The 15635-nt window shown below is 41.0% G+C and overlaps 1 long non-coding RNA gene across 1 annotated transcript in view; it reads left to right on the top strand.

The window, feature by feature from the left end:
- LOC146753908 (uncharacterized) overlaps window positions 1–15635 on the top strand; it is a 128097-nt gene that overhangs the window by 6329 nt on the left and 106133 nt on the right. The gene's annotated exons all lie outside the window — the stretch shown is intronic.

Below are 15635 nucleotides of genomic sequence, written 5' to 3'. Positions count from 1 at the left end.
CATAATCCTATGCACATGTAAGTGGTAGGTGTAACTTAGGTAGATAAATAGTGAAAAAATTTTCTATAAGTAGAAGCAGGTGTAAAGACTTGGCACGCTTGAGTTATGAGAATATTCCATTCTGTACACTGTGCAGAATAAATAATTCTCCTCCTCAAACTCTTATATTTTTGAATGTGTTATGGGAGAAAGTGCTGCGATCTCTAGCTGTGTCTTCTGCCACACTCCCTTTCATATGTGTCCTCTATTCCTTTTCTCCTGTGTCTGTCACAAGGCAGCAACTTAATTCCTATGTAGGACATTCTTGAAGACCCCGTAAAGACAACATTTGTGCCCAGCTTAGCTGGATGCAGCCTCTTGATATAATATACTGTATCCCTGCAAGCTAAACTCTAATTGAGCAGTATCCCAGAACATCTCAAGGTAGTTCAGCCTTCCTAAATACAAACTTCTGTTATATTGTCTTTTGATTTGTTTATTCTGTGATCATATTTTGTAACTTTACATTCATGAAAAGCTTAACATTGAAATGTGAATCAGAAAAAAATGTCAAGTCTCTTTTGAAAATGGTTCTTCCTCCAAGATTCCTCAGTGTATACCAGAACAGTTTGGAAACAGAGAAGGAAGAAATAATGCAAATTAATTTGGAAGTGAGGTTATTCATAAATGAAATGCAGTGAGGATTTATCACAATATTGACTTTCTTCAAAGGTATCTGCTTTTGATTACCAACAGCGTATCTAGCAGAGCTGAGTTAGTATGAAGTCTGAGTGATGCTTTCTTCACATCTAGCATGCTAGGCAAAAATTGTTATTCTTTATCACAAGAAAATGCTGGCGTTATTTTTTCTCCGTGATCATCACCTCAGCTAAGACCACTGCAATTAATTATATCTGAAACTTGTAGTAGGTATCTGGTGTAAATGCTAAAGTCCATTTTCTTCTTATAAAAAATATACCACCAGCAGGTTGCTATAGTTCCCAGGATTTTCCACAGCCTCATTTGACAATCATTTAACATCTGTTCAAAAGCCCTTAATCTATTTTTCTTTATTTTTAGTGAAATGGTAAAGCCATGTGCTCAGAAACCCAGTGCTTAAAAGGCTCAGGACAGATAAGATGTGTTCTTGGTGGAAGGTCACTTACCAGTGGTTGAAGCTAATGGATTGAAAAAATAATAATACATTTTAACTGCAATTTTAAAAGTTTACCTGCGTGGGAAAATTCTTCTGTGTTAATGCAGACAGCGTCATATAAACAGAAGTGTCAGGAATGATAGAAATGAGTAAGCAAGTGAAAATGTGGACATATTGGCTAAACAATCAAACAGAAAGTCACAGAGCATAGGGTCTACTGTGAAGAATTTATTAACTCAAAATGGGCAGAAATTGTTGAGGACAGCCACACAAGAATCAGAAATAAAACATGATTGTTCTCATTTTAATTGTTCATTAGACATGGACGTTCAAAGGAAAATGGGATTTTTTCCCTGAAATGCTGATCACACTTAGTGAATAGGAGCAGATTTTTTTTACTGCTGAGAGAGTCTGAAGACATCTGGGTCCCAATAATCATTAACTTGTAAGGCAATTGGTCTGAACCAAGTAACAGTTGTGTTGGTACACTTATTAAAATTATTTTTATTTGCTAATAAATTTTATTTTCTGACTTCTGTGATAACAGTATGGGAGGGGATGCCTGCTCAACATCAGGCTTAGTTTCAGCTTCTGTTGTCTGTGAGTTCCTTTCAAAATATACCGAACAGGTATTTATTGACTTCCACAGAATGTAGATTTGGTTTCTGCTACAGAATAACAGAAGCTGGGATATTTTAAAATACCTAATCTGGCTCCTAGATTCAGAAATATTTTTAGTATGAATAAATAAATTGAAATTTCTTTGAACAATGAAGATCACAGAGAGAAACAAACAAACAGAAAGATTAGTTAACATTATGTGACATTCTTAGGAAGCACCATCTTAGGACCTGTAACTTAAGGAAGAGTGAGGCAAGGAGAACTGCCTTTCTATGAACATTATTTAAAACCCCCCTTTTGAATCTGGAGCATTTGAGAGCAACAGAGTGCACCTTTGCAGTTTAACCACTTGGTGTCAGGAAAACACAGCCTAGCATTGCTCAGAGGTTGTGATGCAAATATGGTTTGTTTTTCCCCCCTCTATCTTGCTCTTTAGTCATACATTTTTATTTGCTGAGATGCTAGTAAGAGCAAATCCTCCTGAAAAACTGGCATAAGTGTTCTAGAGATGTCAGCTTTTCCTGGGGTTGTTTGCTCTGCTTGGAATTTGATCCCGGAATTGTATATTGAAATAATGTGTCTTTAAAAGAAGATTTTTGACCTTAGAATTATTTATACAGAGAAGTTTAGGAATAGCTTGTCATCTCCTTAAAGACTGACAAAATCCCCCACTATTCTAATTTGGTGAGAGGATGCTACAAAGAGAGCAGAGAGAATCAAGGACCTAATAAGGATTTTATTCATTAATTTATGTCCTATGCTAGATGCTAGATTCTTTCTAACCTTTGAGTGAACATGCAGCAAGACAGCAAACTGTGTCTCCATCATTCATGTTTTATGACCATTTTGAAAAGCTGGAGTATCAGCAGCTTTGCTAGCTCTGTCCTAGAAAAATATGTTTATGGTGCAGCCACAGCTTCCCTGCCTCTGTACTGCACTAGGACATACTGAACAGGGAAGGATGATAAAAATATTAAAGAACAGGCCTGATCTGCTGAGCAGGGAGTGTAAGATAGGAAGATGGAGAAGTAGACATAATTCCATCAAAAAGCTTCCTGTGGGGACAAATCCCAGGGTGCTGTATTTCATATACCTCAAATTAAAATGCAGTCTCATATCTAACAGCGTGGTGAAGAATTCTGTGCAAGTTCTCTTTGCATCAGAAATGAAATCTAAATTGCAATTGCCTTTTCAGAGAAGGACTCCTCAGAAGATATGTACATCTGGTAACATGCTAAATTTAGATCAGGACTTACTAAAGTGATGATTTTGGGGACATACCCTCTGAGAGAATACATGCAAAAAGCTAGAGCAAATACTATTTGGATGCTGCTTCCTCCATGCCACAAACAAACAAACAAAAAGACACTAAGCCACTTTCAAGTTTTCAATGGAACCTGCAGAACTCCAGAAAGCAAAGTCCCCCTATTATATTGCTGGCTGAGGCATTAGCAGTGTTACATTTCAGAAAACAGAAGAAAGTAAGATACGGTAATTTCTAAGAAGCACAGGACTGTGTGTTGTGTATAAGGGCTTTCCGGTTATATAAATAATTGGCCGTTGCATCACCTGCTTGCTATCTCCTGACTAAACACATGCACTTAATCTTTCTGCTTCTTTAGCACTGTAGTTCTTTGTAATCTAGTGCAAATATATTTAGAAGGCAAATACGAAACTACAGAAACATTGTGGCTTACAGGGAGATTCCACTTTTCACAAGGCTCTGCATCCATTTCCTCTGTGACTCATCTGGTCAGTTCAGCCTCTGACATGGTGTTCTGGTATGTGGCAGCTTTTTCATTTTCTAATTCTAACAATGCCTGTGGGTGTGTAAGCTACTCAGATCTGGAAATAACATTTTATGTCTTCTGAGAATTTCAGAAATCATCCAGTTTGGAAAAAAAAAAAAAAAAATGTCTGGCCTTCTTGAAACAAAGGACAAAAGAAAAGAATACATAAAAGTACAGAAAAATCTTGTTCTTCTTTTGTGTCATATCCCTGTCACTGCCCTGTATTTTTACCCATCCGCTCTAAATTAGTTTAAATAGTCATTAGCATTCCAAAGAGGGCTGGTAGAATAGAGATGGCTGTGCTAATTCCAGACCAGTGGCAACAGGAATTTCAGGGGTTGTTTAATATTCATTGTGCACAGTTTTGAAAAAGGCAGAGCATGTTTTTCAGACTTCATTGCAACTCTGTGTGTCGTTGCGTGTGTATTGTAGGCCCTCGTGGCCACTGAACAAGCTGGGCTAAATCTGCCCTCAGCTGTGTGGATAAAAATCCAGATGAATAAGATTCTTTTGAAAATGGAGACACCCTATTTACTCCGCTGTGGGGAAGGCAGATTAGGCCTGCTGCTTTTCCCTGGCTGCCGTAGTTGCCTGATAACCCCTGCTTAACAATATTACAGGCCTAAAGGGGTGTTTGTATAGCAGACTCAATTCAGTTTGCTGGGTTTAACACAGCAAATACACTTTTACACACTGTGTTGTGAACTTTATTAGGAAGAAATAAAACAGGAAAAAGGAGGCAGGCCCGCTTCCTCAAATTTCAGAAAGTTGTCTTGGTGTGGCCTGCTATTCTTGAACTTTCCCTATTCCTCAGAGATCTTCTCCTCCTTGGAGTCAAAAGATTAGGACTTTGTGTATTTTCTTGGCTGTAGTTGCTGACAGCTCCTAGCTGTCTTTCTAGCCAAAGGCATAGTAGTCTCTCATTGTCCTTAGATAAATTCATCATTTATCTCCTGTTACCAAGTGTGTTTGGTGCTATGCTGGGTGCCAGAACGGAGCACGAGATATGCCACTGTGAGCAGAAAGACGTGTGTCAAGCTGTCCAGTACACTGATCCTGCTCTTAATTTGTTCTGAGTTATGTGATTCTCTTCACTCTCCTCCAATTTGCTCAGTCCATGGCAGGCACCACCCCTTCATACAGTTATTGCTGCAACCATGAAAGTACCAGGGTTAACGCTGAGCAGAGCTGCACTTAGGGGAAACTGAGACATGTGAGCATTGTACTAGGATGAGAGATTTCTGTTTGCTATTAAATGTCCTGCCAGTAGAAATGATGCTAGTAAAGCACATATGAGATATGATTCTTGACTTCATGGTCATTGGTATTTAGAGACGGAACATTTCTGAACTGGCTGTAAATAAGAAAAATCTTTTATGCCAGCTACCATCAGTAACTATTCCACTGTGTTAATGTAATGTATGATGGTTATAAGAGATACTCTGTGAGTATGGGTAAGATGCATTATTTTTAGATGCCACTTTTGGAATTAAAGGAATATATTGAATCACCTTTAAAAAGTGACTGAGAAAATGGTCTAAGATAGTTTTCTAACCTCTGCCACCATTGTTTGTAAGAATTGGCATTTATAGTACTTCATTCTGAGTCACTGACTTTCAGTGATAGGTTATTTATTGTTTCAATACTGCTGGTATCAGATTTGCTCTGTAATTGTGTGATTTCTCTCCCCATCCACCTCCCTCCTCCTCTCACCCCCCCCTCCTTTTTTTCTCTATTTTTTCCCCTCCAGCTGCCAGCCCTTCTTGACATCTGAATCCTGAGCATTCTTTCCTAACTTCATTGGTTGTATTTCTCTTTGGTAGCAATGATAACGTTAGTAAAGGGCACAAGACAAAAACTTTATACAGTTCTCTCCTTGGATCAGAAGTTAAGGGAAAGGATTGCAGGAAAAGTTTGAATGCAAAACATTGCAATTAAAAGATGTTTAATGAAAGATGTTATTGATTTGTGCAGAGTTGCTATCAGTGAGTGTAGTTTAGTCTGGGTTTGATGAAATTTAGATATATTTGTCATATTTTCCACAAAAAACTGTCGCCATCAGCAGTATTACTTTGTTCCAATATTTTGTCTCATTCCTTTTATTTACATGGAAGCAGCTGGATAAGTCAGTGCTCAGCAAGAACTTATTTGTCTATTTCTGGCATGGAATGCAACCTGCAATCTCCCCTTCCATCCACTGCTCAAATAAAAATTCATGTGTCTGCAAATCTGTGTTTCTGCCTCTGTTATATGAACAGCAATAGTAATGTTATTTCTGCCATCATACTGCTGTATGTATCAGTTATGTCACTCCCTGGCACCTCTGACAAGCCCTTGCAGTCAGTGACTGGCATCCTCTACCCTGTTAGTATACTACAAAGGAGATCACATCTACCAGTGAATCTGTTTACTACTGTAGGCTGAGTAGCACGTAAATTCTTCTTCGCACTGTTTTTAGGTGGTTCTTTATCTTTACACAAACTTTAAGGTGTCACAGAGTGACCTTGAAGCCAACTGTCAAGTGCAATAGATTTATCTTTTTCCCTTTCTGCAGCCATGTTTCCTTGCTCAGCTGAATGACTACACTGTCTGCTGAGAAGTCCTTTTGCCTCATTTCCATGTGATGACTTTCATCCTTTCTGGTTACTCTTCTTGACTACACCCTAACTGCTCATCAGCTTTATTCTTGCTGGGGTTCTGCTTCTGCCAGCGCTCCATCTAAGTGCTGATTTAAGTCAAGTACTATGAAGCTTGTGTGAAAGCAACCTTCTTCTTGTTTAAAAAAAAATAAAAATAAAAATTGCAGAAGCTGTAATCTCTGATGCTACTGCTGTCTCTGACATAGCTCAGATTTAACTGCTATCCTGGCTGACACACTTGAGGAGTGATAATGCTAGAGAGTGTTCTGAACTTCAGTTACTTCATAGTGAAAAGGCTTTAGAACTAACAATAGATAACTCAGAAGAAAAACATTAGGAAATTGGAGTTTAGAGGTCATTTATTACCATATCAGGAGGACAAATCCTTTATCTGTGAGTCAGCTCTATAGAAAATTGTCATTAAAGAAACAAAAATTGAAGTGCAGTAGCTGCAAATTACTCTGAATGATGAGGAGAAAAAAAAAAAAAAGCAAAAACAGAACAAGAAAAGAAAAAGCCAAAAGGAATAAGACTATAAGGGCTATGTCTGTTATTTCTTTGGTGTTATGGTGACGTGACTCATCTCTCTGTGGCTTTCTTTATTTGACATTCATTACTTAATCACCAAATAACTTCCTGACTCATCTGAGCTTGAGGCTAAATTTTTCAAGTAATTTTCATGTCTGCAGAGTTGCCAGCCTAGCAAAATTATACAAGATCTATGTCTATGAACTGCTGGATCTTTAGGAATGCCTCAGACTTTCCAACACTGCTCACTGTTCTTCAAATCTGTGCTAAAATATATATTTCTGTGGGCATGAGCAGTCTTCTTGCTTGTGGAGTGGGTTCTATAAAGTGAAGCAAATACTTTTCTAGTCATACATGTCTCATAAAAAGGGAACAAATAATTCTATTTATTTTACTTCTGATTCAAAGCACTTCTTCAAGGTTAGAAGGCCCCCAGTTCAGGTATCCCAACCAATCAGATCGCAAAAATTGTAATCATTTCCTCCTGTGCAACCTGTGTTGAAGACTTAGTGTTGCTATCTTAGGAAACTTTTTCTGTTAAGTAGAAGCCTTAATTATTCCTGGGTAAAGTCGTGAAGCTGCAGTATAGTCTGCAGCACAGGGCTCCACTAGATGGCAGTGTTTATCCAGATTATATTTCTCTCGGCTGTGGTAGGCTCTCTTTAAAATGCATCAGATTTTGCTGTCGGAATAAAAGGTTTAAAAGTCCCGCATGACACAAAAACAAAACAAAAAACCAAAAAACTCAACAACCTTATTTAATTAAACAATCTTGATATTTTTCTGTTGTTTAAATTAAAACAATCATACTTTGCTTAAATGTGACCATCTTATCCATCTAGTTGTCCACCCATCAAATCCACTTCCCTCCAATTTGGAGATGAGGATGTGATGGGGGACCATGTCAAAGGCCTTGCTCAGGTCCAGGTAAATGACATCGGTCGCCTTCCCTTTGTCCACCAAAGGGAAGTGACTCTGTGACCAGATTAATGTGTAAGAAAATGTTTGTATAAGTTGCTTTCCTCCGTTCCGTATCATAAAATATATCTTTGTTCATACACTACTATGTTATTGAGACACATTAAACTGCATTGTAAATACAAGTGATTATGTTCATTTATAATTCAAATGATACTTGTTTTAGCAAAGAGAATATTACAAGTTAATTGTCTGCTTTTGTATCATCTCTCAGCTCCACTACAACTTAGCTGAAGATTGGTTTTGAGAGCATCCTGACTCATACCCATAAACTGTAGAACACCAGTCAGCTCCCACAGATGAAGGAGGTCTTTGCAGGGCAGCATGATGAGCAGGCTGAAAGTTCTCTTGTCAAATGAGATAGATTGGAACTATTTTCCAAGTGATGAAAGACTGGAATAAGACCCTTTTTGAGCCTGCAGAAGATATATCTTACACTTTTTTTACCATTGGGCTCTGGACTGTTTTCTTCCCAGATTTCGGATGACAGTGCATCTCCCTTCAGTAACTCTAGTCCTATTTGAATTGTTTCATGACACCTTGGATGTGGCAGATGTTGAACTGCTTTCTATATATGGGTCTTAACAGTACTACCAAACTTCATTTTTCCATGCATTGCAATGCTACAATGAAATACCTTATTCAGGATAGATATTTTATGCGAAATATGGCCTTGTGACCCTGGTTGTTGCATATTTGAAAAGATATGAATGACATATTCTTTCTGCTGAGGACCTACAAGGTAACTGCAATTGTTGCAAAAGAGAATATGCAAATTAAAATCATACCCTGAAACAGCTTTGGGAAAAACAGAACCCAGCATGATCCCAGGAAACAGCATGATCCCTCCAATCTGCCACCTGATGCTCCATGACTTGTTTTGTGATTTATTCACCAACACAAACCAGCCACTCTGAGCATGCCAAATGTTTCTGCCATGCAAGATGCAAAACTGCAGATGGGCTCTTTGCAAGATATCAACTCAGAAATGAAACACTTACTTAAAATTGGAGATGCGGTAGACTACAACATCAGCAACACATGTTGAATGGCATATGAATAAATCAAACCCTATCCACTGCTAATTAAGGGCTTTTTGATACTTTTAACACTAAATTACTTTTGATTAAAAAGCTTATTGGAGAGACAAATGTAAACTATTGCTGGGTGCACTCACATTAAACAGTTGTGCTCTGAATCTAATTTGAAATGGATAAGAGCTAACACATTAAGTTTCCTGCATAGTCAGTGAGAAAATGTTCACATTTTTAAAATAGTAATTTCAGGTCAGTCTTTCAAAGTGCTTGAGTCAGCAGTATACAAGGAGTGTTTGGAAAGATGTTCATGCAAATGGAAATGCAAGTGATTTCATATGCTCACCATTGCAGGTAGATAGCATGATCTATAGCATACTTAGAATGATGGAAAAACTGTGTGTGTCAGTGGCATTTTTGAAGTTATTGTTAGTCTTAGCAAATAATGTTTAATATGGGCTTATCAAAACTTAACAGGAAATGTGATGGCAAAATTGTGGAAACAAGTATATGAGAGGATTTGTCGGGATGTGATTGTTGAAATGACAGAAGGCGAGCTGAGTGAGCTAGATCATAATGGTTTTCAAACTCCTGTGCAACAGTGTAGGAGAATGGTGATTTCTTGTGAGTATTCCTTACACTGCAGTTGAGCAATGAATAATTGTTGTAATACAAGAAGAATTTTACAGAGCAGCAGACATGGATCAAGATAAGACTGTGGTGGTGAATGGAGTTAAATCCAGCTGGCAACCGGTCACGAGTGGTGTTCCCCAGGGGTCGGTGCTGGGGCCTGTCCTCTTCAATATCTTTATTGATGACCTGGATGAGGGCATCGAGTGCACCCTCAGTAAGTTTGCAGATGACACCAAATTGGCCGGGAGTGTGGATCTGCCTGGGGGTAGTGAGGCTATACAGAGGGATCTGGACAGGCTGGAGAGCTGGGCTGAAGCCAATGGGATGAGGTTCAACAAGACCAAATGCCGAGTCCTGCACTTTGACCACAACAACCCCAGGCAGCACTATAGGCTTGGGCGGAGTGGCTGGAGGATTGTGTGGAGGAAACGAACCTGTGGATACTGAATGATGCTCGGCTGAACATGAGCCGACAGTGTGCCTGGGTGGCCAAGAAGGCCAACGGCATCCTGGCTTGCATCAAAAACAGTGTTACTAGCAGGAACAGGGAGGTAATTGTCCCCCTGTACTCAGCACTGGTGAGGCCGCACCTCGAGTACTACATCCAGTTTTGGGCCCCTCACTGCAAGAAAGACATTGAGGCCCTGGAGCATGTTCAAAGGAGGGCAACAAAGCTGGTGAGGGGTCTGGAGCTCAGGCCTTATGAGGAGCGGCTTGAGTGAGCCGGGATTGTTCACCCTCTAGAAGAGGAGGCTCAGGGGAGACCTTATTGCTCTCTATAACTTCCTGAAAGGAGGTTGTAGTGAGCTAGGGATCGGCCTTTTTGCTTGTGTAGACAGTGATAGAACTAGAGGCAATTGTTTCAAGCTGCACCAGGGGAGATTCAGGCTAGACATTAGGAAGTATTACTTCTCAGAAAGGGTGGTGAGGCACTGGAATGCACTGCCCAGGGAGGTGGTGGAGTCACCAGCCAAGGGAGTGTTCAAGAAACGTTTGGATGTTGTGTTGAGGAATATGATTTAGCTGGGAAGTATTGGTGATGGTTGGACTGGATGATGATCTTGGTCTTTTCCAACCTTGATGATTCTGTGATAAGAACTTCACAGAGCTGCAGCTGCGGAGCAGGATAAACAGCATGAGAACCATGGACACCTCTAGGAAAAGAATGAATGGCTTGCGGCTTTGAAGGGGGTTTTAGGATTGTTATTGCAGTAGCTTTCCTCCAATTAGTGTGTGTGATTTTCAAATGCCCTTGTCTGTCTGCTATAAAAGTATGGCTTTTTGGGCAATAAATGGACACAGCTATATTTAACCATACTTGTGTGTGGCTGTTTGTCCTAGCGTGCTGACCTTTTGCCTTCAGGTTCACCAACAAATAATGTGTAGAGACAGTCATTACATTAATGAAAGTATTCAACTGGGGAAAGAAATAAAACACTAAGATCATAATCAAAGAGGTGAAACAAGTTATATCTGAGGTAATAGAATATGTGGGAATTGGGTACATCTGTACCAGAAAAAGATGCATGTCAAATACCTCGAGATGAAAGTGAGGTTTTTTTTTCTTTACTAAAAGTTTATTGCTGCAGATGATTCATTCCAACCCTTTTAATGCACATAATGACCTGGAATAGGTTATCCAGAACCTCCTCAAGCAGAGTCATAGAATCATAGAATTGCTCAGGTTTAGAAACACCTTCAAGATCTTCAGTATTTCCAGTAAAGGAGACTTAATCAATTTGAGAGTTTAGCTGTTAACAAATCAAAGAATGTTCAGGATTGGAAGGGACTCCTCCTCCTCAAGCAAGTAGCTCAGAACCATGTCCTCACAGAAAGGAATATTTTTCTTATATTCTGATGGAGTTTCCCCCAAAGTAACTTGTGGGTTTTTCCTCTTCTGTCCTTGTGCATTATTGTGTAGACAGTACCTTTACCTCCCCTGCACCTAACCTTTAACTACTAGGAGACTGTAACTAGGACTCACAGAATCACAGAATTGTAGGGGTTGGAAGGGACCTCCAGAGATCACTGAGTCCAACCCCCCTGCCAAAGCAGGTTCCCTACACCAGTTCACACAGATAGGCGTCCAGGCGGGTCTTGAATATCTCCAGAGAAGGAGACTCCACAACACCCCTGGGCAGCCTGTTCCAGTGCTCTGTCACCTTCACTGTAAAGAAGTTCTTGTGCACATTCATGCAGAACTTCCTGTGCTCCAGTTTCTGTCCATGTCCCCTTGTCCACACACTTCTGAAAAGAGTATGGCCTCACCACTTTGCCCCCCACACCTTTGATATTTATAGACCTGGATCAGGTCCCCTGTCAGTCTTCTCAAGGCTAAACAGAGCCAGTTCACTTAGCCTTTCTTCATAGGGGAGATGCTCCAGGCCCTTCACCACCTTTGTGGCCCTCCGCTGGACTCTTTCCAAGAGACCCCTGTCTTTTTTTTTGTACTGGGGAGCCCAGAACTCCCTGAGCCCTCTTTTTTTATAGGCTGCACAAATCCTGTTTCTTCAACATGATAATTGCATACTTTAATTGACACTTTAAATTGATGCCTGCATTTTCTGCAGCCTAAAGGAGAACACCTTGTTATCAGGACAAAAGAAACAAACAGAAGAAACCACTACTCTATACTTCTTCACACCACTGTAATGCATCATCTGAATGCCACAGAAGCACTTCCTGATATTCCGAAGAGATCTCCTGTGCTGCTGTTTGTGCCCACTGCCTCTTGTCCTGGCACTGGGCACTACTGAAAATGGGCCTGGTCCCACTTTTTTTGCATTCTCTCTTCAGTTGTTTATATACATTAATGAGATCTCTGATCTGATCCTGATCCTGTTCTCCAGGCTGAGCAGTCCCAGCTCTCTCAGTCTTTTCTCATAGGAGAGGTGCTCCAGTCCCTTCATCATCTTGGTGACATATCACTGAACTCACTCTAGTATCTCCAGCTCTCTCCTGAACTGGGTGGCCCAGAACTGGACACAGATCTACAGGTGCAGTCTTACCAATGCTGAGTAGAGGGGAAGGATCACTTCTTTTGACCTGCTGGAAATACTTTGCACAGTGCAGCCAAGAATACCACTGGTCTTCTCAGTAACAAGGGCACATTGCTCGCTCATGTTCATCTCCAGTAGTCCTAGGCTCTTTTCTGCAGAGCTGCTTTCCATCTATGTGGCTCCCAGCATGTCCTGGTTATTCCTCCCTGCATACAGGACTCTGCACTTCTCCTTGTTGAGCCTTATAAGGGTCTTGTCAGCCCACCTTTCTGATCTGTCCAAGTCCCTCTGGATAGCTGCACTGCCTTCTGGTGAATCAGTAATTCCCTCCAGTTTTGTGTCGTCCACCAGTTTTCCAAACACCTGCAAATCTGGACTCCAGATTTGAAGAGGAAAATGTGCATATGATACCTATTGCACAAACATAATAATTTAAATTATCTGAAATAAAATGTAGAAGAAGAAATGGGTTAACATTTTAACAGATGCTGAGTTTTATCAGATCAACCTCTGTCATACAGCTGGATATAAAAGCTAACATAAACAGAAAAGTTTAAGAAAGAAGTCAAGATAACTTTCAGTAAAAAGTCTTTGGGTACCTCAGGAAATAAGCATTGGGCAGCAGCAGATAATTTTTTTCAGAGTGATCTATGTGCTGTCAGTATATGTTCTTATCCTTCCATAGCACTCCACTTTTCCACTACTTGCAGCTATGGAAGTGTGCATCCTGCAGGACACACAGCTCTCACCAGTCATTTCTTCATTTTTTTATTTTATTTTTTTTGCAGAACTTGCTCAACTCATTGTCTTGCTCCAATTTAGGAGTGAGGCAAAGGTTCTTTTGATATGTTATGCCAGGCGTGAGATTAAGAAGAAGAGCATTCAAATGTTGATCCGACCAGTTTATTAGAAATGATAGACAACTGAGGTGATGGGGAAGGGAGAGCGACGAATATCAAAATTAGGGTGATGGGGACAGGAAAGTAGGCGATAGAAAAAGTAGGAAAAGAGGCAAGAATTGCTTAAAAGCGGGGAATAGTCACCTCCTGGATGCAGCAGCGACCCGTAGTACGTTGTTACGTTGGTAGGGGAGAGCAGCAGCAGAGTAGCAGGCTGCAAGCAGCAGATCGGTGCAGCGCAGAGAAGGCGGTCAGAGTACCGTGGTCTCAAGAAGTGGAGTCTCGGGCAGCAAGGTCTCTTGGAGCAGAGTCTCGAGCAGCAATCCCAGGAGAGACAGTACGCAGCAGTAGGATGACGGTGGAGGAGTCTGAGGTCAGTTACCTAAAAGGTTCTTCAGCATGCAGGCATCTTCTTCAGCATGCAGGCGTTCACGTAGAGAGGCATCTGATGACAGAAAACCTCCGTGTTCACGTAGAGAGGCATCTGATGATAGAAAACCTCCTTGTTTCCGTAGTGAGGCATCTGGTGTCAGAAAACCCAAATTCGGGGTTTGTATGTGCCCTTTTTATCCTACTTCTTCCCAGCCTTCGTGACATTTCTGGAAGGCTCAGGTCAGAGTCATGTGAATTCCTCGGAGATGGCCATCTTCCTTGAGATAGGCCCACAGAAAAAGACCACTTTAGGGCCATTAATCAGTATCTTATATCTCTTTCGTAGCTCCCAGTCTTGTCCATCTCTTGAACAAAGGAATTTCTCGAACCTTGGTTCCTGTGTGTCTCAGACAAAGGGAGTCCTGGAACCTTGGCCAGGACTTGCCTGAACTTGTCCATTTCAGCAAACTTTGAGACAGTAATGTAAAAAGCATGGCCTCTTACACTCATCTCAGGCTGGAGCAGTCAGTGAAGAAACAGGTATATGCACCCTCATTTGAAATCTTTCCACACAAAGCTAACACGGGTGGCAGTAGCCCTTGTTTGTTTCCTGGCAACAGCTCTGCTTTTGAGGCTTAACAACACAGAAGACATAGACAATGAGATGCTGGGAGACTGGAAATGTGGAGACCTGTGATTCAAGTCTGATACAGGAGTAAGAGCTGAGATTTAGATTACAGTTACTGTAGTGATGAAGGGGAGTGTATGTTGAATCTGACAGTGTCCTTTTCAGCACCTGACATAATACATGTCCTTTCCAAAATAACAATATAATTCACAGCGCAAAAAAAAAAAAAAAAAAAAAAAAAGGCAAACTGTAAACTGTGCGTGCTGCTTTCTGTATATGTATACTCACCTTGCAAAGTAGTGACAAGAAATATACTCACTTTGCAAAGTAGTAACAAGAAACAAGAAAAAAACACTGCAAAATATCAAGCCTAGTAACATAAAAGCCCTACCCACAGGTGCCGGTTGTTTTTTAATTCATTGAAGTAGTGACTCACACTAATTCTTTCATGTAGGTTCTTTGGTTATGTGACAATATGTGGAATGTCATCTAATCAGGAAATTTTTGAAATCATCTCTGTTTCTTTTCTTTCTCTTTCACTTCCTATTAGCCTTCTATGTGATACAGCTCCCATGGAGTGCATAAAAAACTGCATTATCAGTTATTTGCACTGCTGCAAAGACTGGACTCAGGGCAGATAAGACTGCACTGGGAAAGGGATCTGAAGCAAAGAGGGTAACAGAAGAAGTCTTTTTAGGGCTTTTTGAGGCCAACAAAATTGCTGAGCCTGTGACAGAGAGCTGGCAGCTTGTCAGTAGGCTACTGAGCTAGCAGGGATGGAGTTAGCAATGCCCACTCTCGACCTTGACCAGCCTGCTAGGCTGTAAAAAGCCTCAGGGAGGATGGAAGTTACCTGCCCACTAAGAATAGGGAGGTGAAGTCAGTGGATGAACACAGCCTGCACTGCCCATACTGTACTGCGGCAGCAGGTGTGGGAGTTGGGTTGAGCATCAGGGCGTGTAAGTGCTTTCTCTCTTTGTTCAGGAGACCAGTTCTCCTTTTGGCAGTTCCTGACACCACAGTTTTAAACATGGTCTACACTGGACAGCAGGCATGCCACAAGTAGGCTCTTGCAACCCAGACAGAGGGGCCTGCCCAGAAATATGGCTTTTCAGGTCTCTGGCTCAGCCAGCACCTGCTGCTGCTGTGGAAGGACAGCAAGGATTCCACCTGCATGAGCTGTGAGCAGGTGGGTGAGGTGCTCAGTATGGTGGTGGAACTCAAGGAGGTGGAGAGATTATGGACCATCAGGGAACATAAGCAGGAGATAAATCTAGAGTAGCTCTCTGTGAGAAAGATGCTGGAGCAACACATCTCAAACAGTGGTGGACCTTCTCCCCTGCTATAGTCAAGCAGAGGGAGCCAATCTGAAAGAAGAG

The sequence above is a fragment of the Coturnix japonica genome, chromosome Z, assembly GCF_054131305.1.
Source record: "Coturnix japonica strain WE chromosome Z, WE-NBRP24, whole genome shotgun sequence".
Lineage (NCBI taxonomy): Eukaryota > Metazoa > Chordata > Aves > Galliformes > Phasianidae > Coturnix > Coturnix japonica.
Note: the sequence above shows the minus strand (reverse complement) of the source record. Positions and strands in the feature narration are given on the sequence as shown.